Below are 25,075 nucleotides of genomic sequence, written 5' to 3' on the forward strand. Positions count from 1 at the left end.
GAGGACCTGCAAAATGGTTTTTGAAAAAAAATAACTAAAATAAAATAAAAAGCAGGATTACATGTTTCAAAGAATGAAATGCATAATAAATTACATGGTATTAATATTTAAAATTCCATAGAAATTTTGAAATATTATTGAGGTAAATGAAATATACCAGAAATAAATGGAGCATGTCATGGTATTTATTATAAAACTCAGTGATTCTAAATCTTGTCATTTCTAAAACTGAATGATAAATCGAGTGCAGTAACAGTCAACATCTATGTAAGAATAAGTTCACTAGAAAAATAAAACCAAAGTTGGATAGATGGATAAAGAGAATCGCTCATGCAGTTGTAGAAGTGGGCACATCATTCTGATTCTACGTCCTTGAGTCTCAGTTAGGATGCTCCTGACTTGTGTAGCTTCGGGGCTGATAAACCTACAATAGGCTGGAGCACACCTTGATGGCAGTTTCAAAGGCAGGCGAATAAAAAGGCAGGTGAATAACAAGTCAGCCTTGTTATTGAAGAGGTATACTACTCCAAGGTCAGATCACATGTCAGACGACAAGCCACTGTGGACTCTCAGAATTGGCGGGGGCTATTTCAAGCCTCCAGTTAAATTCAAAGAACTAGAGATTGAAGAGGCCAGATGCAGGATGCAAACCCAGAAAGAATCTATCAAGTTTCCCTACCAGTCTGTTTATAAGGGTATTAGGCCACAAACACACGGAATCTTTTTTTTTTTTTCCCCAGTTGCTTCAGAGCTGTGTGCTGAGTAAGGGAGTTACATTCCACCCTAGCCATACAACTGCTTGGCTACTCACAGCGGACCCCATTATGGAATTGACTAAATTGTGTTCATTCACATGATGAGGACTTACTAGGTGCCAACTACCAAACCACTACGAACACTACCCCAGCCAAGTTCACGCAAAACCTAACTATAACACTCCTCAACAGATACTTTGGAAATCATCAAACTAATATTACCATTTATTTAAGACCATAGTGCATTAAAACACAAAAATAAAATGTAAACAGCTGGTGCATATTCCTGACCAGATTTTAGAGAACAACTCTCTGAGCTTTTGTCATTTATACAACTATCAAAACACTAAACAACATACGATATTATTAGGTTGCCCTGTATTGTTGCTTGATTCATTCATTTCAAAACTATGGTATCTCACTGTTGTGCTTTACAATTACCTAATGGCAAAGACATTTAATATGTTATCATATTCTCACCGATATAGCTATAATCTGGTGTGTGATCTGAGTTTTGTGAGGAAGTTAGGTTTTTTGACTTTTTAATTTTTCCTATTTAATTTGTGCATTCAGATATATGTGCAGCCAATATTATCTTATGATTTTTCTCCTGTCACCTTGTTGTCAGTTGTCCCCAGGGGCACTTTTTTGTTGCGTTTTCTTTATGGCCTTTATTGATCACTATTGCAGTCTTAGAAGGAGGAAGTGATATTTTCTGCATACAGATGAGAATTTTCCAATGACTGAAAACATTCTTAGTAGCCATAGTGATGCAATGGCTTAAGTGTTCAGCTACTAATGCCAAGGTAGTTGGTTCAAACCCACCAGCCACTTTGCAGGAGAATGTGATGAGGCTGTCTGCTTCCACACATATTCACAGTCTCTAAAGCACTGTGGAGTAGCTCTACTCCACCTTATTGGGTCACTGTGAGTTGGAATTGTCTCGGTGCTTCAAGGTGAGTGATTGTTCTTATACATTTTACCTACATGACATGCGACCCTTTCCTATTGATAAACAGAATACCCGAGGATTCTCATCAGCTAGGTGATTGAGATAATTTCTCAAAAAGAACAAAGAGTCAGACTGTGTGCCAAATTGACTCTTTCTCCCCTAAGACAGGATTGTCCTTTACCCAGGTGTGCCCCTGCCCTACGCCAGTCACACACTTCCCACACAGGAGTGACAGGTATTTGCTTCAAAGGAAATGTCTCCCACTCAAATTAGTACTCAGACTTAAATTAACCACAGTGAACATTTTGTATTAAAACTGAACACATTACTAGCAAGTTTCCTTTACTAGTAGTTTTCTGTTGATCAGATTTAGTTTTTTGTTTTAATTCTTGCCTTGACTTAGTATTTTAAAAATACTATATACATTACATTAATTGAATTAGTAAATTCTTCTTGCATGAACTTTTACTATCCTATGTTTTATGACATGGATTTTTAATAATCATATTTTATGTTCAGTCCGTAATATGCTCCTTCCTTTATACATAAGGATATTTTAAAAACATATTTCCAATTCTTCCTTCCCTATCTTCTGTCCCTTTTTAAACAAAATCACTTGACTATAATAGATAAGTATACAAATTTGTTACTGTTTTAATTATTAGTTATATTTAAGACAAAATAATAATTAATGTTAATTTTCCTTATTTTAATTTCTTTTCCCTGAAAAAAGCAATTCATCTTTAGTATCATGCACAGACTATTATAAATTAGATTATAATGGATTGAGTCATGGAATGAGATACTAGGTCACTTCACTTCTGTCTTGACACAATCGAATTTGCTCTAGGGTTAAATATAATTATATTTTTTTCCACGAGAGAAATTTCTTCTCTGTTTTTTAAAAATATTTTTGGTAGACTTTTATTTATTACATTTTATTTTTATCTTTATATTATTATTATTATTATTTCTGTTTTGTTTGTTAACATTTGTGTTAGGTTTCCCAGTTTATGAAGCACAGAAATGGACACATAGAGACACTAACTGATGAAATGGTTTATCAGGAACACGAGATGGAGAATGTGCAGTCACTGGTGAGCAAATTATGAATAAAGGAGTTATAAGGACCACTGTAACTGAATTGTGATGATGTAAATAAAGCTATTTTAAAAAGTGATTTAACTAAGGAAGTGGATGGTATGTGAATATAATATCAAGAAAATTACTTAAAAAAAAGGAAGTAACCAAATTTGACCAACCGTTACCATGGGTGAAGGACAAAGAGTTTTTGCTAAGGGGGCATTGAGCGTATATTAATAGTGATGGGAAAATTTGGCAAAGGATATCAATAATGGTTGCACACCAGAGTATAAACAATGGTGCTGAATTATAAACACAGAAGGTGTTGAATTGGAGGATGTTTTGTTGTGTATATTTTACCACAATGAAAAAAATTACATTAATGAGTACAAGGAAGAAGAAAATGTTCTAAAAAGACTGAGGTAAGGACTGTACAACTCTTGATACGACTGAACTAATGAATTGCAATGATATGTGAAAGGGGAGTTGATTCACGGCGTTGTCTGTGGTTGGACAGTGAGCCATCAAGCAGGAATACACAGAAGCAGAAATGAGCAGCTACACCAGGCTGTCAGGGGTTGGCTGGCCAACAGATAGTAAAGTGGGTTACAGAAGTGGAAGGGGGTTAAAAGTGGGATTTTTCACATCCCACAGGTTTCTTTGTCACCAGAGCTGTGCTTTGTCTTCTCCAGAGCAGCACTTTGACCCTTCTTCAGTGAGAATGGCACAGGACTGAGCAGCACTTCATACTGTTGTACAGAGGGTCACTGTGAGGCAGAACCCCACTCGATGGCACCTAACAAAAAGAAACCGAAAGAGGCCTACACAAATGGAAGACTATCCCATGTTCATGATAGGAAGGCTCACTATGTAAATATCAGTATTACCAAAGCAATTTTTAAATACGATTCAATACTGATCCAAATAACTTCATCCCATAAATAAGTGTTAAAAATAATTAATAACTTCATATGAAGGGAGAAGAGACCCAGGATAAGCAAAAAACCAAAAGAAGAACAAAGTAAGAGACCTCACATTACCCAATCTCAAAACCTATTACATAGCCACATTAGCCAAAACAGCATAGTACTGGTAAAGTCATAAGTACATTGACCAGTAAAAAAGCATAGACTACTCACAAATAAATTCAGCCACCTATAGGCAACTGATATTCAAAACCATTCTCTTCAACAAATGGTGATGGCAAAATTGGACCTCAATCACCAGAAGAATTACACAGGACCCATAAGACTTCCCATGAACAAAACTGAAGTCAAGTTGGATCAAAGACCTAAATCCATATACAGACCCATTAAGATCACCAATAGGAAAACAGTTACATACTTAAGGGCCCAAATGCAGGGCATACAATGTTTCAAACCCAGCAGAGGACGAGCACACAAGAGAAGCAAAATAACTGACTAATCCTATGTATAATAAGACCCATATGTACATCAAAATAATACAATAAGAGAATTAACAATTATTTCCTGGACTGGAAAATCATGAGCAATGATATAAGGGACAATTACATAACTCTAAAATATATAAAATGATGCAAGACTTCAATAAGGAAAAACCCAATAACTCAACTATAAAGGCAGTAAAAAGTTATACATAGACAGTTAACAAAAATAGGCTCCCAAATGTCAAATAGACACATCAAAAAATGTTCATGATCATTAGTCATACAGAAGATGCAGATAACAAAGAAGTAGATATATCACCTTACACTGAAAATGGTAGCCCATTAATAGAAAGAAAGAATGAAAAACAGAAAAAATATATACTGGAGAAGAAGCAGAGAGATTGGAACTCTCAGACACTGCTGCTGGTAGTTCTGTCCAACTACCCTGGAAAGTGATACGGTGATACCACAAATGGGATAATAAACTGCATGCACTCCAGCAATGCTTTCAGTGCGTATATGAACATCACAAACTAAAGATAGACATATGAACTTCTATGTTCATCAAAGTACTCTTCAAAATATCAAGAAATTGGCAGTAACCAAAAGTCAGTGAGTAGAAGATTGGATAAAGAAACTTTGGTACACACACACGATGGGATACTATATCTGTGTAGACAATACTGGAACACCGACAAAGCTCATCACTATACAGATAGACCTAGAGAACATTATGCTGAGTTAAAGCAGTCCATCTCAAAAGGACAAATATTGTATGAGACCACTATCAGCATAAACACCAACAGTCTGACACCTGTTCTCAGATTAAGTACTCATTTCACATGATGTCCCAGATTAAGTACTCATTTCATATGATGTTGTTTCATGACTCTCTATGACATTTATATCTTAAAAAAATTAAATGAAAATAGTGCTTCTTTAGTGGAGGCTCCACCTTGGATGAGGTCATTTTGGCATTTAGCAGGAAAAAGGAAAGACCAAATAGCTCTTGTAATTCAGCCTCATCCTAGGGTTACTTCAATTTAATAGTATCTCCTACTATGGTGTTATTAAAGGAACTTAAATATTCCATTGGATTTAGAGTTGGAACACCCTGGACTGGGAGGTACATATAACTGCTAACCCACAGCCATAGGCTTCAGAGTATGATCCAAGGATTTCAAATGGTAACGCCAAGATCAGAGGAGGGAATGGTATTAGAGGTTCAAGCCCATGGATATCGGTGTTGAAGGTTTTTCTTTGCTTCTCATTTGGCTTTGCACTCTCCAGAAACACACATCATACCAAAAAAAAAAAAAAAAAAAAACCCCAAAACCACTCTTGCCTTTCCAGCACTCTCAGGTGCATTCCAGGATTATTATATTTGATGACTGCTAATTTTATGTGGGACTTTGCTAATGGGAGTGGTGATTAATCCTCTGACTTTGCATCATTCTTTTTTAATGTATAAGAAAGCTTTATGTCAAAGGGTAATTGTATATTAAGAAAACATCCCAGCTCCATCTAGATCAAGTCCATAAGTCCAATAGGAATCCACAAATCCTTCTTCATAATGATACAGTCACATGCAGATGCAGAATGCAGGAAGATCACTGGATGGTGGGTAAAAAGTCTTGTGGATCCAATGACAGTGAAAGCATTTCAGTGCTGGCACTGGTTTCGACGTGGCTCCTCCATCTCTCCGAATGTGACTCTTCAACAGGAAGGTGAAGCAGAGAGAGAGGGAGGCCAGCCTCCAGAGTCCTTTATCCAGGATGCCCTCCAATCAAGTTGTAACCTGATTGACAGGCTAAACCTCACCCCTTCATTCTCAATCCTCTCAAGTTGACATGAGATTACATAACTACCACACATATAATTTTAAAGACCATCATACTTGCCTTTCAAAAATTAAGTTTGATGTCTAAATAGGTATCTTATGAAATACAATTATGTAATATTTCCAGATAAGTGATCACCTATGTGACAATGAAGTTTAATTAATAGATTAACAAAATATTTACTTGGGGACTCGTACAATTCTTATCACAATCCAGACATCCATCCATTGTTTCAAGCACATTTGTTGCTATCATCATTTTCAAAACATTTGCCTTCTACTTGAGCCCTTAATATCAGCTCATTTCCCCCCTCCCTCGCCGCTCCCCTCCCTCATGAACTCTTGATAATTTATAAATTATTATGTCATCTTACACTGTCCAACATCTCCCTTGACCCACTTTTCTGTTGTCCGACCCCAAGGGAGGAGGTTATATATACATCTTTGTAATTGGTTCCCCCTTTCTACCCCACCTTCCCTGCACCCTCCAGGTATTGCCACTCTCACCACAGGTCCTGAAGGGGTCAACTGTCCTGGATTCCCTGTGTTTCCAGTTGCTATCTGGTTTTGTTTTTTCTCCAGTTGCTATCTGTACCAATGTACATCCTCTGGTCTAGCCAGATTTGTAAGGTAGAATTGGGATGGCGGGGGGGGAAGCATTTAGGAACTAAAGCAAAGTTGTATGTTTTATCCTTGCTATACTGCACCCTGACTGGCTCATCTCCTCCCCACTATCCTTCAGTAAGGGGTGTCCAGTTGCCTACAGATGGGCTTTGTGTCTCCACTCGCCCTCATTTACAATGATATGATTTTTTGTTCTTTGATGCCTAAGGGGGCGCTGTTAACCTATGTCTGGATTGTGACCTTAAAAGTATCAATGTCTCTCAATAATGGGCATTATGGGCCCAGGAGAAATTTCTGACCCTCTTCCAGGATAGAACTTCTTTTTCCTTTGCCCCCTCATCCTCTCCCCACCCCCACCCCCCACCAGCTGCAGTAGTCTACCACATGTAACCATAACATCCTGTTTTGGCGTCATTCACGTGTTCCCTTAGGCATTTACATCTTATAGATGACAGGAGCTATATTATGGGGGAAAGTATTGTTCCCTCTGTTCTTCTTGGTGTCTATGTGGTTTAACAGGTGCATTAAACTTGTATAATCAGATATTATATTTTTCCAAACACTGTAATTACTAGCTATTTGCCGCAGGACACTCATATCTGCCCAAAGGCACATTAATCTGCTGATGAAAACCAGCCTAGCCTAACTCTTCAGCTCTAGGAAAGACAGCGCATAGCCATGGGCTTGCCCAGGTCTCCCCATTCACTCAGCAGGTATGATAACGCACAAATCCCAATGGAGTTTGCTGACCTAAGATTTCCTGGTGGCAATTATAAAAAGGAAGAGGAGAAAAAGATGAATAAAAGAAACAGTGGATATGTATGATGGTTTCCTGGACAGGATGTCTTTGTATTTGCAGGTGTCCAGGGCAAAGTGCAGCTGGTAGTCTGGGGGAGACTTGAGGCAGACTACACCATGTTTGAGACTCTCCTGTCTCTCCCATCAGATCTCTGCATTTACCACCAGCAGTTATGACATGGATTGCATCAGCAAGCTCCAGGGAAGGGCTTGCAGTGGGGTCAGTTACTAGTACTAATGTTGGTACTACATCCTACATACAGTTGGTGTGTGGCTGATTGGCAGTCCCCAGAGACAATGACAAGAACATTCCCCACATTCAAATGCTCAGGCTCAAAGGAAGGACATAACCTTGTATCACCATAAAAGAGACACAGTAAAGGAAATCATTAAACATCTGTACGCACCCCTCCTACAGGGAGAGAATGGATTTCGGTGAGTGCACAGGACTCTCACCCTAGGGCTTAGTTCCAGCAGACAGAACAGAGAGGAGATAAAAGCTGACTTCCTGTCAATGTCTGGGGCTTCCTCTCTCTTACCATTTCCCTTGAGGATCTCTCCAGATGTGTGGGTTTGTATCAAATACTGAATTTCAAACATCTCATTGTAAGATGAGGAAACATTCTTCTATTTCCAAAGAGCAGAAGGTCACACATAGAGGCACATCATACAGAGGGAACAAGGCAAAGCTGAAGGACCTGTCAGCTCTGATGTAAATCTGTCCTCAGAAACTGGTATTGGGAGAGGAGGGTATAGGATGGCTAAGATTTCCCTAAAATCTGCTGAGTCCTGGATAGACCAGCAATAGCACAATGGCATCCTCAAGCCACAATTGCTCACCAGAGCTGTCATGTGGGTCTCAAAATCTAGCTTGCCTAAATCCTGCTGCCATCTTCAGCTGCTGACTGGGAGTCAGGACAGAAGAGGTGATGGGTTCCAGAGGACACGTTTGAGGCCCCAGGAGTAGTGTGCTGCTGTGTTTGGAACAAGGAGAGGTGCTTTTTCTTCAGTAAAACTCTTTTCTAGAGTTTCCCTTGTGGTGTTGATTGTATAGTCCCCCAAAGTATTTATAATGTGTCAAATGCTATAAATAATATTAAACTAAATAATTTTATTTCATAATTTAAATATAAATGTAATTCAATAACTTTTTATACCACTTTCACTTTTTTAATCTCATGACTTTCAGGAGACACTCAGACTGCATGTTGGGAGGAATCTCAGTCCAAAGGAGAGATGCAGGTTCTAGAACAAGGTCCTGGTCTTCAGCTCTGTCTGCATTCCTAGCTTACAGCTGGGATGGCATGCCAAACTTAAGACAAAGCCATCTTGGAAGAAAGGTCTCCATTCATCTGTTGAGCTTTTCAATCGGGCACTAGGTGAGATCTGGAATGGGACCTTCTCCTCCATACCATCTCTTAGTCATAGAGTCATAAAAACAAATAATAACAAAGTAATTAGAATTTTAACCTGCAAAGTTTTATTCTTGTTTACCAATTAACAGAATACAACTGCAGCAAACTGAATTGTATTTTCCTTAGAATCATAATTTCTTTCATTTCCACATCTCAGAATATTGGGTATTTAGTACACCTTGACTATATGACTGACCAAATCTAAGTCCAAGTGGTGTTTACTATTATTGCATTCAGGTTCACAGTGAATCCAGCTGACTACAAGATACCTAACAATTACACAGCATCATCAAAACAATATCTGGTCTGTGAGAGACTAGTATTGCAGTCACTGAAAATGCATCTCCTTGAGAACTTTACAGAAGGAAAATTCTCCATGGTCATTTCAGTCAGGACAGTGTATCTTCAGATTATCAGTCTGCAGTGTGGGGACACTGCCACCTCTAACTATATAGGAAACACAGGGAAAACCCACATCCTGAAAATGTCAGAACTGCAGGACAGAGTGAATGACTTGGACAATTTGTTTACTGCCTTTCTCCACCCCACCCCCCACACACTTAGTGGTTAAAACGTTGTGGGGAAAAAAGTAAGTTTTAATTTCCTGTGAAATATTTTCAGTTTGGGGCGGTTAAACCAGCACCACAAAATAGGGGGAATATGCTTTTTGACTCAAGTCAAACAATTAGACCATAAACACAGTCACCTAGTCAATTCCAACTCACAGGGGCATGGTAGGGTCTGGATTGTAAACCCTTAGGAGGCAGACCCTTTAATCATTCTTCCCAGAAGCTGGATTTCAGGGGGTCAATGCCCCACCCACAGTGCTGCCACGGTTTCTATATGCTCATAGCAACTAAACAAAACAAAATCAGTCTGGTATTGTTTTAGATTCTATTGGGGTGATTCTGATTCATTGTGACCCACTGCACACAGAGCAGAATTGCATTTCTATTTTGAAGGCTGAGACCTTTGAGAAGTAATTCACTAAGTCTGCCTTCCAAGACATTCTGGGTGAATTTGAATCACCAGCCAATTGGTTAGCAGGGCAGTGCGGTAAAAATTCTCAAGCTTGACTCATGTGCCCCCATTCTGGAATTTTAAAAATGCTGGCCTCTTTCATCACTAACGTATGTAATCTCTTTCTCCTACACACCCAGTTTTGCCCCTTCAAATTGTATCATTTCCCAAATGCCAATATTCTCCTGTCCTTTCAATGTGTCCTTTGTCCCTTACCACATTCCATGGTGTCCCACAAAGGTAAGATTAACCCTTCCACAAGCTTCTGTAAACTGCTTGCCAAAGGAATGTGGAGCCCCAACCCTTCCCTGCTTTCCCACGGAAAGTAATACCCTCAACCCCTCCTGCTTGCCAAGCTGGTTTCAGTTTTTATCCTTATGAACCCCACCTGAGTATCACCTGGGGCATTGGGGAACCCGAGAGACCCGAATCCTCCCAATGGCCTCCAGCTAGAGGAAAGACTCCCAAGTGGTGCAGAAAGGACATTATAGTGGTTATTAATTTCTTACAACGCACCATTTTGGAGGTGCGAGCAAGATACCGTAACTACTGTGCCCTCTGGAATATAGCCTTGACCTGATGATGGGAGAACTCCAGGGGAGGCGCCACCTGAAGCTGTTCCACAGCCCAGGACTTTCTCAATGACTTGGTCTCAAAGCTGCCGGGGAGTTACCCACCCAAAATCTGTATTTGATTTGGAGTGTGCATGGTTCACTTCCATAGGTAAGCCTCCATTTTCTGGTTTTGGACTAGTCCATCGGGGCTTGTGGAGGGGATAAAGGAGGATCAGAACACTCAGAGTCTGGCTGTTATGGTGTCCATTTTTGGATTCGTTTTAAATATAGTCCAGTCTTGATTGTCTTGTCTTCTTCCTTGTCTCATTGTTTTTCCCCTTGTATTGTTCTTAGTCCTTGGATTGGCAGTGACTACTCTGGTAGAGTGGGCTCTTCCTGCAGGCTGGCTCTTTTTAATGTTTTTTGGGGGCCGTGTTCTTTTTAGTCCAACAGTGCTTGATCAAATAAGTGATAGTTCTCTGGATCACTTGGGGTCTTAGTTTTCTCATTTCATTCAATGACTATATCAAGATAGTCAATGCTTTTTTTCCTTACATGAGGGACCTAGATCATTTGTTTGAGTGGATTACTGACCTCTGGTTTCAGGGAACTCTCCCAGCTTAACCCTCTATGAGTCTCTTTATTTACTCTTCTATTCTTTCTCCTCTAAACCAACTACCTTCAGGGGAGACTCATGTTCTACCAGTAGCACTCCTCTACAGTGCAGCCTGACAAATTTAAAGCTGAATTTACTGATAAGTACGGAGTACAGCTTCATCCTAGAAATCTCCAAGCCCTTTGTGAATTAGAGTGGTCTATATTTGAGGTTGGTTGGCTTGATATGGGCACATATAACCCTAAGATATCCCAGTATGGAAGGTAGGAATGAGGCACCCAAGCAAAAGAAACTCCATTTTGGTAAGCTAAGTAACTTGCCCATTCCTCCCTCCCATCTCAGAGAGCTGACCTGCTGGTTCTCCTTCCCCTTATGAGTGTGAGGTTGATTTGGCGATGGAAAGAAAGCAAAGGTAGAAACTGTTTCAGATGTTTATTTAAGAGCTCCAGGGAGGGAAGGGAGAGCAGGAAAAAAAAAGGAATGGGAGCATCCTGAGCTCCCCAGTGAGGTTCATGGGGCCCCCAGTTGTGGCCCCACAAAATCACACTGTTCAGGTGAGAGGTGAACAGTTTTATAGCCTGGGCCTGGGGAGAGGTAGTAGCTGGGGAATTTTCCACTGCAACTTTGTTGTCTGCAGGTCCAGAGCCAAGTAACAGCATTCAAAGTTATCTGCAATGGTTATTCTTCTGTACCTGGGCCTGACAGCCACTGAAGGGGAGGAGGAGTGTCCTTGGAGTGTTTTCACCAGCTCTATCACCTAGCCCACCTGCCCTGCAAACTCCCGCTTCTGCCTCACATTCTGGTGTTTTGGTGATAAGGGGTGTCATATTCTGATTGCTTCCTACTGGTAGGGGGCACTGTAGGTTTAGACATCAGAGCAGATAGAAGATGATGGGGGTGGGGGCACAGTGGCCAATTGAGTTTATGGGTGAAGCAGTGGCTGGTTTACTGTGACCCTGGACAATTTCTGTATGCCCTACTGGATAAATCTGAGAAAACAGGGAGCTAAGAGGAAAATTAAAGAGATAAGGATTAGTGACCCTAATAGGGGTAACAACCAGGTGGCCAAGGGGGATTGCAGTAAGCCAAATGGGGAGTAATTTGTCCATCTGTGACCGCGGAGGTCCTCACTTAGGTGGGGCAGTGTTTTTATGTCTTGCTACACCAACCCAGGTTCATTGATATAGTAACAGCACTCTTCCCTGAGGAGGAGGCAGGGACCCCCTTTTTCAGCAATGAGAAGATCTAAGGCCCGTTTGTTCTGTAGGGCAACTCTGGCCAGAGAGGTGATCTGGCACTGCAACAAGGTTAAAGAGGCTGTGGTAGACTCCAAAGCAGTCTGCAATTGGTCTTCGAAATCTTGTGCTCAGATGATGGAGTGGCTGAGTGCTCCTCCAGCCACTACAGATGCTGTGATTGAAGGCTAGGCTTATACCTACCATTATAGGAAGGAATATCCTCTGTCTTTGATCATCAGACAGTGTAACCATGCTAACTCAGACTGAACATAGAGGGTGAGCTGAGGAACTATGGTAACTGGAAAACAAGGTCCTGCCGTCGAGGAATTTACATATTTAGTTAAAGTTCCATTGCACCAAAAGAATTGTCTGGGGTTGGAGAAAATTTTAGTATTAACAGTTATATTGTCTACACGCTTTGTGCAGAGAAAACCCATCTACATTCTGATCTGTGAAGTAACAGACTCATTGTAGGTGAATCTGATTCACTTCCTCTGCGGGTAACCAAATCTGCTCTGTTGTTTCCCTGTGTTACCGGGGAATCATCAGTTTGATACCCTTCATATTTCTGACATGTAAGGGGCCCAGTGTACAATGGGTCAGAGGGACGGCTGTTGATACCCATGACAGACACCTGGGAAGGTTGTAAAAGACCAGAGAAGGGAAAACTGAGACGGTAACCCTGTGGCGACTGGAAAGGACAAAACCTTACCCAGTACCTTAATTGTTACCCAAGGCTCAGAGAGGGTGATTGGGGTCGTCAAGTCCAGGCTCTGTCAGTCCTCAGTAGCCAGGCACTTCTCCAGTGGCTCCATTGACTACATAGCGGACAGGTTGTGGGCAATCTAAAGTGATTGGCCCAGTGACATTGCTGATCACACTTGAAGCAGATTCTTAGGGGTGGTCTGAAACTGTTGTGTTCTGGGCCTGAGATGGATGTTGATGTCTTCCCAGTTGCCAGCCGATGTCTTCCCGGTTGCTAAGGGCCTTAGGGCTGCAATCAAGGCTTGGGCCTGTAAGTTTGCCTTCTGGTGATTTCGGGACTCCCTGTCTGCCTCTGCCTGCTCCTCTCTGGTATTAAAAGACGTTAAAGGCCATATTTACTAGGTCACAGACAGGAGTTTGAGGGCTATCTTTGGCCTTTTTTAACTTTTCTAATGGCTGAAGCTGATTGAGTAATGAAATGCGTGCAAGGACAGTGGCGCCAGTGGCGCCTGCTGTTGAAGTTAGGTCTAAGCCGGTGTATTGGGTAAGAGCTTCAGTCAGGTGATTTAAAAATGCTGCCAGACAGTTTGAGGTGCTCACTTTCCTGGCACAATCGCAGAAGAAAACGGGTGCACGAGCAAATGTGGTGACAAAAGCTGATGATGCCCAGTCACCAAAAGACATAGCACCTGAAGTCTTAAGGACCTGAAGATAAACAAGTAGCCATCTAGCTGAGAGACAAAAAAACCTACATGGAAGAAGCACACCAGCCTGTCCCAACTCGATCATTGAGGACAAAGTGGGTGCATAAGCAAAAGTGGTGAAGAAAGCTGATGGTGCCTAGCTATCAAATGATATAGTGTCTGGGGTCTTAAAGGCTTGAAGACAATCAGGCGGCAATCTAGCTAAGAAACAACAAAGCCCACATGGAAGAAGCATACCAGCCTACCCTGACACAATGCTGAAGACAAAGCAGTGCATAGGCAAATGCAGTGAAGAAAGCTGATGGCGCCGAGCTGTCAAAATATATAGAATCTGGGGTCCCATAGGCTGGAAGATAAACAAGGGGCCATCTAACTGAGAAACAACAAAGCCCACATGGATAGGGTGATCAGACATCCTGCTTTTGGCGGGACAGTCTCGATTTTTAACAATTTTTCCCGTGTCCCGCGGCATTTTTTTAAAAAGTCCGGATTTTTTAAAAGAATGCACGACAAGCTAGGGTATACAGTTTTTGGCTGCCATGTGCCTATTTCACCAGGATATGAGTTTTATCAATGGTGTCCAGCTGGTGTCCCGCTTTACCAATGTTAAAATCTGGTCAACTTACACATGGAAGAAGCACCCAGCCTGTGAGATGACAAGGCATCGAAGGGATCAGGTATAAGGCATCAAAGACCAAAAAAACCCAAAAACATAGCGTTGTGAATGAGGGGGAGTGCAGAGTGGAGACCCAGACCCCTTTTGGGGAAATTGGACATCCTCTTGCAGATGGGCTACAAGGAGGAGAGGAGCCAGAGTGCAGTGTAGCAACGATGAAATATACAATTTTCCGCTAGCTATTGAATGCTTCCTTCCCCCCCACCCTCCACTATCATGATCCCAATTCTACCTTACATATCTGGCTGGACAGAAGGATGTACACTGGCACAGATAGGAACTGGAAATACAGGGAATCCAGGGCAGATGAACCCCTCAGGCCCAGTGCTGAGAGTCCCTATATCAGGAGGGCAGAGGGAAGGTGAGGGAGAAAGGGGAAACAAATGATAAGGTCTACATATAACCTCACCCCTGAGGGTGGACAGTGGAGAAGTGGGTGAGGGAGATGTCGGATGGTAGAAGATATGATAAAATAATAATAATGTATACATTATCATGGGATCAGGGGGAGGAGGGAGCACAGAAGGAGGGGGGAAATGAGGAGCTGATACCAAGGGCTCAAGTAGAAAGCAGGTGTTTTGAGAATAATAATGGCAACATATGTACAAATGTGCTGGACACAAATAATGTATGTATGGATTGTGAAAAGAGTTGTATGGGTCACTAATAAAAACAAATGCTGCCAGATTTTTATCTGGTCTTTAAGTAATTTCCCTGTGCTTATCAGAATTAACTGCTTTGTGAGAAATTGCCAGGCCAGCCAGGACACACTGGAGCAATTTATCTCAGCAGGCCTGGCTGTCCTGGCCTGCCTGGGTATTGGTTTGGTAACTTTAGTCTGGTTCCTGCCTTGGTACCCACAGGCATGTTGGGCTCAGTGAGATAAACCTAGTCTGCATGCTGCTGGGCAGTGGTAAAAACACACTCTCTTTCATCTGAGGTGAGAGTGGATGGAAGGACTACAAAAATATCATGCCATGATAAATCATAGGCTTGAGACAAATAGCAAAACTTTTGATGTACGTGGTGGGATCATTGGAAAACGAAGTTAAGTGCTTTTCAATTTGGAACAAGTCAGTGGGAGAGAAGGGACCATGGACACAGAGGAGACTTCAGTGCCTGCAACTTCCTGGGGGCAGAGAGGGGTTGGTGCAAATGGGTATGATGATGACGGGAAAACAAAGGAGAAAGTTTAGGTCCTGGAGTTGGGGGAACAGCAGACGGGTGGTTGGGAGTTGGGGCAGTGGAGGGAGGTAATGGTGAAGGGCACCCAGAATATGGAGAAGGCCTTACTGGAGGCACAGACAAGGAGTTAGGGGGTTGAGAAAGATGAGGGGGAGTACTGTTGGAGGCTTGATTGGGGAGCAGTGGCTCTGTTTGAGCTGGTGTTTCAGGTTAAGAGAATATTGGGATAAAAGAACTTGAGTGGAGTGACAGGTAGTAGAGAGAGAGGGATGGGAGCAGAGAAGGAAGAAAGCTTGGATGTAGGGGACCTCAGGCCATTTGCCAGTTTGCTGGCAAAAGTTACTGAGATCAGTCAAAATGTTGAAATTGAAAGTACTGTCTTCTGGCCATTGAGACACATTATCTAGTTTACATTGGGGCCAAACAGAATTGCAGTTAAAAACATGGCATTTGAGCCAAAGATCTGGAGTTAAGCCAAGGGTTGAGAGATTAGCCAGGAGGCAACCTACAGGTGTGGAGGATTCTGACTTGAAATTTTTGTTTCCCATGCTGCAGGGTTCTTGGAATAGACTGAGCTAGACAATCAGCTTCGTGAGTATCCAACTAGGCCTCTGGAATGTGGGGATGGCGAAGCCTGGCTTTCCAGATCCCCCAGAAAAGGAGCAGCGAGCCTCAGGTATCCCTAAGTGCTGTCCTTTGACCACGGACATTCAGTGGGCCCATGACTCAGAAATGAAATGAATGAGAAGATGCTCTAAAGAACCCAGCAGAAAGGGGCAGTGGCCGAAATACAAATAACATTTAGTAAGGTACTGTCAGGTACTCACTCATAGATGCTACAGATGGCAGCTGTGAAGTCCTGGTCTGAGAAAAGGGACGGATGGAGCAGAAAGGGGCACCACATTCACCCAAAAGTGGGCAGGGGTGCATCAAGACACCTCTTACTCCTCTCCTGGGTTTCATGCACCAAATGTGAGGTTGACTTGGCGACAGAAATAAAGAAAGCAAAGGTAGAAAACAGTTTCAGAGCTCTGAGGAGGGGAGAGCAGAGAAAGGGATAGGAGCATCTTGAGCTCCCGGGGCTCACGGGATCCCCAGTTGGGGCCCTGTAATTTCACACTGTCCACGTGAGAGGTAGATAGTTTTATAGCCCAGGTCTGGAGGGAGGGAGTAGCTAGGGAATTTTTCTGCAACTTTGTTGCCTGCGGGTCCAGAGCTAAGCAACAGCGTTCAAAGTTATCTATAAACGCTTAGTCTTCTGTACCTGGGCCTGAAGGCCTTGAAGGGGAGGAGGAACAGGGGTAAGGGGGGTCTGGCCTCTCTTAAGAGTCCTTGGATTGTTTTCACCAGCTCTATCTCCTAGCCCATCTGCCCTGCTAATTCCTGCTTCTGCCTGACAGTGGGAAAGTGTCTACTGGTGGTTAACTTTAGAATGTACTTTGTTTCCTGGTTCTGGACAGAATTAGTTTTGATTATTTGTCAATATATCGTTTGTTCGGATTCAATATTGTTCCCTTTGATGTTGTAACCTGAATGGTGTAGTTAATCTTGTCATGATAACCAGAATGTGACAATATAATTTTGTTATGGTAAATAGAATATTATAATCAATTTTGGTATTGTTCCTTTTATGAAAAGAAATGTACTTTGTAAGGCATGCTTACTCTTTTTGATGTTACAATTAATCCATTAATTTTGCTTTCTGTTTCTGTTGATGATTGCTTGAACCCTAGACAGGTGATAAACAAGATTTTTGGCCTTAAAGGTGGTCTGAAATGTGCACTCAGGACTGCAATCAGAGAATCACTTTTACATTCTAGCAGTCCGGTTATAGCCCAATAAAGACTCCTAAATGATCAAGGCATTATAGTGGCTGTCATTTATTTGAATCCCCAACAGTAACAAGGAAACCTGGCCACCTGATCAATTCCCCTATATTGATGTATGGCTGAATCAGTGGTTCTCAACCTGTGGGTTGCACCTCTTTGGGGGTGGAATGACCCGGTTACAAGGGTCGCCTAAGACCATCAGAAAACACATACTTCCAATGGTCTTAGGAACTGAGACACCCCTCCTCTACCCATCTCCACATGGGTATGCCCACATACAAGTACGTATGGCGTCATGACATCATCGCACCAACTCCATCGCATACCCTCCATACAAATACGAGTGTATGTGACAGGGTTGGTGCCATAATGTACTTCTGTGAACCAGTCACACGTGTAGACAGCAACTATCTTGTACGAAGCAGCTGTTGTGTTGAAAGCAGCTACTATGGTAAAAGCAGCTATTTTGTTGAAAGCAGCAGTATTGGAGGTAGGGTAAAAGGACACTTCGTGAATTGTAATTACTGAATAAATGTAAAATCATCTACTGCCAAAAATATATATATGTATATATATTATATATATCTGTACCATGGGAATTTGAATTTAATCTGGATGCTGATTGGTCTATTTATAGTCAGCTTTGGTTGATGTGAATACTATCCCCTACTGATGTAACAGGTATGTAAAAAACAACAGAGAATAGTAAATCACAGAAAACTTTAATGAACTGTATTGACTGAACTATGCCATGTATCATCTTTTGTACTATTAAAGCTATTGCTATATATTATTTTCATTACCAAACCATCCCATGACAATGGATCATGTAGAGAAGAATGTTAAGAAAAGAAAATATAGTGAGCATTTTTTTACAGTATGGTTTTACCTCAATCATTACAGCAGGAATTGAGAAACAGCAATGTGTCATTTGTTGTGAAGTTCTGTCACCGAATCTATGAAGCTGACCAAACTAAAACGCCATTTTGATAGCAAGCATCCGAGCTTTGCTGGCAAGGATACCAACTATTTTGGAAGCAAAGCTGGTAGACTCAAGAAATCCAGACTTGACACTGGTGGCAAGTGCCACAAACAAGTTGTAGCAGCCATTGAAGCTTCATATTTGGTGGCACTCAGCATTGTCAGAGCTATGAAACCTCACACCATTGATGAGGATTTGCTGTTGTCAGTCAGTGGCCAAACACATTGTTTGAGTTATGATCGGAGACGAATGTTACAAAATTGAGTGCAATGACACTAGCTGCAGAATAGATGGTATGTCTGCTGATATTCTTGATCAGGTTGTCCAGGAAATTAAATGTGCTCCACTTCCAATATTTAGCATACAACTTCAATCTACAGACGTTGCAAACTGTTCAGTTACTGGTTTACGTGAGGAATATTAATGAGGGCGACTTTAAAGATGAATTTTTTGGCAAGCCTCTTGAAATGACAACTACTCCATATGATGTATTTGACACCGTTGCTTGTTTCTGAAAGAGCGTAAGATCTCTTGGGAAAGGTTTGTGGTGTTGGCAAGGATGGGGCTCCAGCTATGCTAGGATGTCGATCTGGATGCATTTCAACGTTTGCTACTGAATGAGTCACCCAAAGTCATCGGAACGCACTGTGTGATTCATCGGCAAATATTACCAATGAAGACGCTGCCACAAGAGTTACAAGAAGTAATGAAAAGAGTCATGAGATCTGTCAATTTTGTAAAGGCGAGCACCTTCCACAGTCGACTGTTTTGCAACTGTGCAACAAGTTTGATGCACCAAACAGTGCTCTATGTCACATGAAGCGAGATGGTTGTCCAGAGGAAAAATTTTACAGCGTGTTTTTGAGTTTCATGATGAACTCAAAATTTTTCATCAGAAAGCAAGACCGCAGTTCAAAACACTTTTCAGCGATAAAAATGAACTGCGGAAAATGCTTACTTAGTTGACACTTTGCCATCTTGAATAGTGAAATTGATCACTGCAAGGTCAAAATGCTACATGCTTTGATTGGTCTGCAAATATCCGATCATTCCAAATGACACTTCAGCTTTGGCAAAAATAATTGGATGAAATTAAAATTTGCATGTTGCCTGCCTTTATCTGTTTTCTTTGAGGAACATGACATTGACCAGACAAAAGGAGTATGGTCGTAATTTCTGTGAAAGAATATTTGCACATGTTTGCAGAAGAAATTTCATCATACTCTCCAAATCTATCTGACACCCCATTTGCACTTGCCAGAAGCCCATTCACAGTCAAAGCTGAAGATGTTCCTGAGACAGCACAAGAGGAGTTCACTGAACTTATTAACAACGATGCAGAGAACTAATTTCTCTACAATGCCAGTTACAAAATTCTGGATCAAGTGTTTGAAGTCATATCCTGTTCTGTCTGATACTGTGTCGCATTCTCCTTCTTCCATTTCCAACAACATATCTTTGTGAAACAGGGTTTATCAGTTTGCTGATTATCAAGTTTAAATATAGAAACAGACTTGTGGAAGATGATCTTCATTGTGCTCTTACAAAGACTTCCCCGAGAATTTCTGATCTGGTGAGAAAGAAGCTATCTCAACCTTCGTACTGACGTTGGCTTTTTACGCATACTGTCGCAGGATGTAGCAATGTAATTTACTGTTGTCTTATTAAGACTGTTACCCATGCTACGCCATGCTTCAACACAAAATTTCATCTATTTGTAATATAATTACATATTGTTTTGTGATTAATCACTGTTGTAATTATGCTCAATTTGTAACAAGGAAAATACATCCTGCATATCAGAAATTTATATTACCATTCATAACAGTAAGTAAATTACTGTTACAAAGCAGCAACAAAAGTAATTTTATGGTTGGGGGTCACCACAACATGAGGAACTGTATTAAAGGGTGGAGACATTAGGACGGTTGAGAACCACTGGGCTAAATCTTCTTCAGGACCCCATAGTGATGACAGAAATGGGCCAAGCTGTCAGGTCTCCAGGTGATGTTAGCAAATTCCCACTCAGGGCCTTTGTTGACAATTAAGGGTAGTTCACCACCTAGCCCAGGCTCCCAGGCTCCCAGTTTACCTTACACTAAGGCAGTTTACCCTACACTTCCCCAGGAGTCGGACCTTTCCCAGCCTTATGTTAAACTTTGTAGGGAGCAAGTGCCCCACTGACTCCTGCAGGATCAAAAAATCAGGCTTTGTCTCCTCTACACACCCATAGCGAGGCCCCTCACAATGTCCAAGTTCAGCCCCTGAAAGAGGCTCCAACCAGGACCAGAAAGACCAACCCTTTTAGTTTTGTGCCTTACCCCATTCCTTCCTGCCTCCCAAAGTCAGGAAAAATTAACTCTTATCTCAGCCTGTGTAAACTATTGGCTAAAAGGAATGCAGAGTCCTCAGCCCCTCCCTGCTTACCCACTGAAAGGAATGTAATACCCTCAACCTCCTGGGGGCCAAACTGGCTTCGGGTTCTTGTCCTTATAAACCACCTCTGATTGTTGTTTGGGGCCCAGGGGAATTTCCCAGACACTTCAATCATCCCAAAGGTCACTGGCTAGAATAAAGCCGATTGGACATAAATGAAGTTACATCAAAAAACAGCATTAGAAGAGAGAAATGAGAGATTGGGAAAATGTTTTTTGCCAATGACATATCGGACAAAGGGTTAATTAAGAAAATATACAGAACTCTACATCTCAATAAGAAAATAACAAGAGACCCATTCGAGAAATAGCAAAGAGATATGAACAGCCAGTTAACCAAAAAATGAAGGACAAAAGATTAACAAACTTTAAAAAATGATCAGGATCATTAGCAAATTCACACCACAATGATAGTACTCAACACCTACAATTCTAGCCCAAACCAAAGACACGAAACAAATGCTGGAGAGGATATAGGAGGGATTCAGATTCATATACCTCTGGTGGACTTATAAATACATACAGCCACTGTGAAAAACCTGTGGCACTACTTAAAATAACCAGTACTTGAAATCCCATATGATCTAGCAACACCACTCCCTAGTACGTATCATGGCATTCATATATTGAGAAATATATTTTAAAGAACAACAAAGGCAAGGAGATAAATCTGAATCACAAAGTAATATTAAAAGCTACAATATATTTTAAATGAGTCAAAAAGGATCTCAAAGGATAAAGGGTTATATTTTAACTTAACTGCATCTGCAATAATCAACTTTCCCATGAAGCCTGCACGATAGTAAGGCCATTATCATTCCTGTTCTATGGTCAGTTTCTCTGGTTAACGTAGTAAATACAGGTCAAAAGAGATGTCAAAGGTAAAATCAGATATTGGTCTCGCTCCCCCAAGATGAATTTATTTAGAAGGAAAGCGCTGAATTTGCAGCTCCGGGAGAGGGGCATATCTGATCGGAGCACACGAGAGCAGATGAAGTGGGGGAAGGAGGAGAGAGTGGAGCATATCCTGGCCCACCAAGCCATGAGGATCATGTTCCCAATTAGAGCAAGCAGTCCACAGAGAGGACCACATGGGCAGCTCCACTATAAGCCATGACACCCCTCCCTCACTGAACCATCGCCCTACAGGGGACAACACGAGAGACACAGTGCACGAATCGCACCTGATCTGATCCCACCAAACTGAGGCAAAACACTAAGGGAGTATAACAGAACAGCAAGGAAATGGAGCAGTGAGGTCCCCAGGGAATGCTGAAGGTGGACTTTGGGGCCAGGGCATGGTGCCCCAACAGACTGGACTAGAAAACACTCCTAAAGGCCAACAAAAAGTCCTTGAACTAACTACAAGCTTTTCTTTCTTGCGTTGTTATTTTTTGTCATTGGTTTGTTGTATATTGTTGCTTAGTTTTGCTCTGTCTTGTTTTTGTGATTGTTATTATCTCTGCAGGACTGTCTAAATAAGATAGGCTGGATTAACAATCTGGAGGAGAAAACAACATGACCGACATTTCCGGGGGGACATGGGATAAAGAGAGGTGGGGGGAAAACTAGTGGTGTTAACAAACCCAGGAACAAGTGATCCAAATCGGTGGTGAGGAGGGAATGAGAGGCTTGGTAGGGCATGATCGAGGGTAATGTAACCAAGAGGAAGTGCTGAAACCCTTGTAGGGACTGAGCATGATAGGGGACATGAGGAAAGCCAAAGGAAATAGAGAAGAGCTGGGAGGCAAATGGCATTTATAGAGGTCTAGATAAAGACATGTACATATGCAAATATATTTATATATGAAGATGGGGAAATAGATCTATGTGCATATATTTATAGGTTTAGTATTAAGGTAGCAGGACATTGGGCCTCCACTCAAGTACTCCCTCAATGCAAGAATATTTTCTTCTATTAAATTGGCATTCTATGATGCTCACCTTCCTGACACAACTGCTGAAGACAAAGTGGGTGAATAAGCAAATGTGGTGAAGAAAACTGATGTTGCCCGGCTATCAAATGATGTAGCATCTGGGTTCTTAAAGGCTTGAAGGTAAACAAGTGGCTATCTAGCTTAGAAGCAACAAAGTCCACATGGAAGTATCACACCAGCCTGTGTGATCACGAGGTGCCAAGTGGATCAGTTATCAGGCATCAAAGAACAAAAAATCATATCATTGACTGCACACCTCCAAGATATGATCGCTGAGGACAAATGGTGCATAAGCAAATGTGGCGAAGAAAGATGATGGTGTCCGGCTATCAAGAGATAGCATCTGGAGTCTTAGAGGCTTGAAGGTAAACAAATGGCCATCCAGCTCAGAAGCAACAAAGCCCACATGGAAGAAGTAACACCAGTCTGTGTGATCACGAGGTGTCAAAGGGATCAGGTATAAGGCATCATCAGAACAAAAAAATTTTACCATAGTGAATAAAGGGGGAAGTGCAGAGTGGAGACCCAAAGCCCTTTTGTTGGCCACTGGAGATCCCCTTGCAGAGGGGTCTAAGGGAGATGAGTCAGTCAGGGTGTGATATAGCACTGATGAATACAGCTTTCCTCTAGTTCCTAAATGCTTCCCCGACCCCTCTTCTATCATGATCTGAATTCTACCTTGCAAGTGTGGATAGGGCAGAGGATGTACACTGGTGCAGATAGGAGCTGGAGGCAGAGGGAATCCAGGGATGATGATACCTTCAAGACCAGGTGTGAGTGGCCATACTGGGAGGGTAGAGAGAGAGTGGGTTGGAAAAAGGGAACAGATTACAAGGATCTACATGTGACCTCCTCCCTGGGGACGGACAACAGAAAAGAAGGTGAAGGGAGATGTCAGACAGGGCAAGATTTGACAAATAGTAATTTTAAAATTATCAAGGGCAAACGCGGAAGGGGAAAAAAAAAAGAACCTGATGCCAAGGGCTTAAGCAGAGAGCAAATGCTTTGAAAATTATGAGGGCAATGAATGTACAGATGCACTTTACACAACTGATGTATGTATGGATTGTGATAAGAGTTGTATGAGCCCCTAATAAAACGTTAAAAAAAAAAAAAAAGATCGCTGAAGACATATGGGTGCATAAGCAAATGTGGCAAAGAAAGCTGATGGTGCCTGGCTATCAAAAGATATGGCATCTGGGGTCTTAAAGACTTGAAGGTAAACAAGCGGCCATCTAGTTCAGAAGCAACAAAGCCCACAATGAATTGGGGGGGGGGGACAATGCAGAGTGGAGACCCAAAGCCCATTTGTAGACCATTCGACATCCCTTACGGAAGGGTTTCGGGGAGGAGATGAGCCAGCCAGGGTGTGATGTAGCAACAATGAAACACACAAGTTTCCTCTAGTTCTTAAATGGTTCCTGCCCCAAAACCCCCATCATGATCCCAATTCTACCTTGCAAATCTGGCTAGACCAGAGGATGTATACTGGTACAGATAGGAACTGAAAACAGGGAATCGAGGGCGGATGATCCCTTCAGAACCAGTGCTGTAAGTGGCCATACTGGGTGGGTAGGTTGGAAAGGGGGAACCAATTACAAGGATCTACCTGTGACCTCCTCCCTGGGGGATGGACAACAGAAAAGGGGGTGAAGGGAGACATCGGACAGGGCAAGATATGACAAAATAATTAAAAAATTATCAAGGGCCCATGTGGGAGGAGGGAGGGGAGAGGGCGGGGAAAAATGAGGAGCTGATGTCAGGGGCTTAAGTAGAGGTGACGTTTTTTGAGAATGATGAGGGCAATGAATGTACAAATGTGCTTTACACAATGGATGTATGGATGGATTGTGATGAGTTGTATGAGGCCCTAATAAAACAATTAAAAAACGATTAAAATAATATCTGGAGGCATGGGACTTGGGTTTGAGCACTGCTGTGTGGCCTTGCTGCAAGACAGCAGTTCAAACCCACCAGCCCCTCCAAGGGAGAAAGTGTTTGTCTCCACAATATATAGAGCCTTAGATGCCAGAGGCTCACGTGGAGAGCAAGTCTTGAGAATGATACAAATGTGTTTTACACAATTGATGCATGTATGGATTGTGATGTTGTATGAGCCCCCAATAAAATGATTTTTTTAATTGTAAAAAAAAGATATTGGTCTTGATATCAATGTACATGTATGCACACAGGATGAATCTATCAGGCTTTCCCAGTCTTTGTATTCCTGATTTCCTGCATGATTTACACTGAAGTCATACAATGTGGCAGACATTTTGCTCAACCCTCCTGTCCAATTACTGCATCAGAGTTTATCCT

General features: G+C 41.9%; 1 protein-coding gene across 10 annotated transcripts in view; it reads right to left on the reverse strand.

Annotated features, from left to right (window-relative positions):
• LOC142456714 (zinc finger protein 614-like) overlaps positions 1 to 25,075 on the reverse strand; it is a 95,060-nt gene that overhangs the window by 36,300 nt on the left and 33,685 nt on the right. The gene's annotated exons all lie outside the window — the stretch shown is intronic.

Source organism: Tenrec ecaudatus, chromosome 9 (genome assembly GCF_050624435.1).
Source record: "Tenrec ecaudatus isolate mTenEca1 chromosome 9, mTenEca1.hap1, whole genome shotgun sequence".
Classification (NCBI taxonomy): Eukaryota; Metazoa; Chordata; class Mammalia; order Afrosoricida; family Tenrecidae; genus Tenrec; species Tenrec ecaudatus.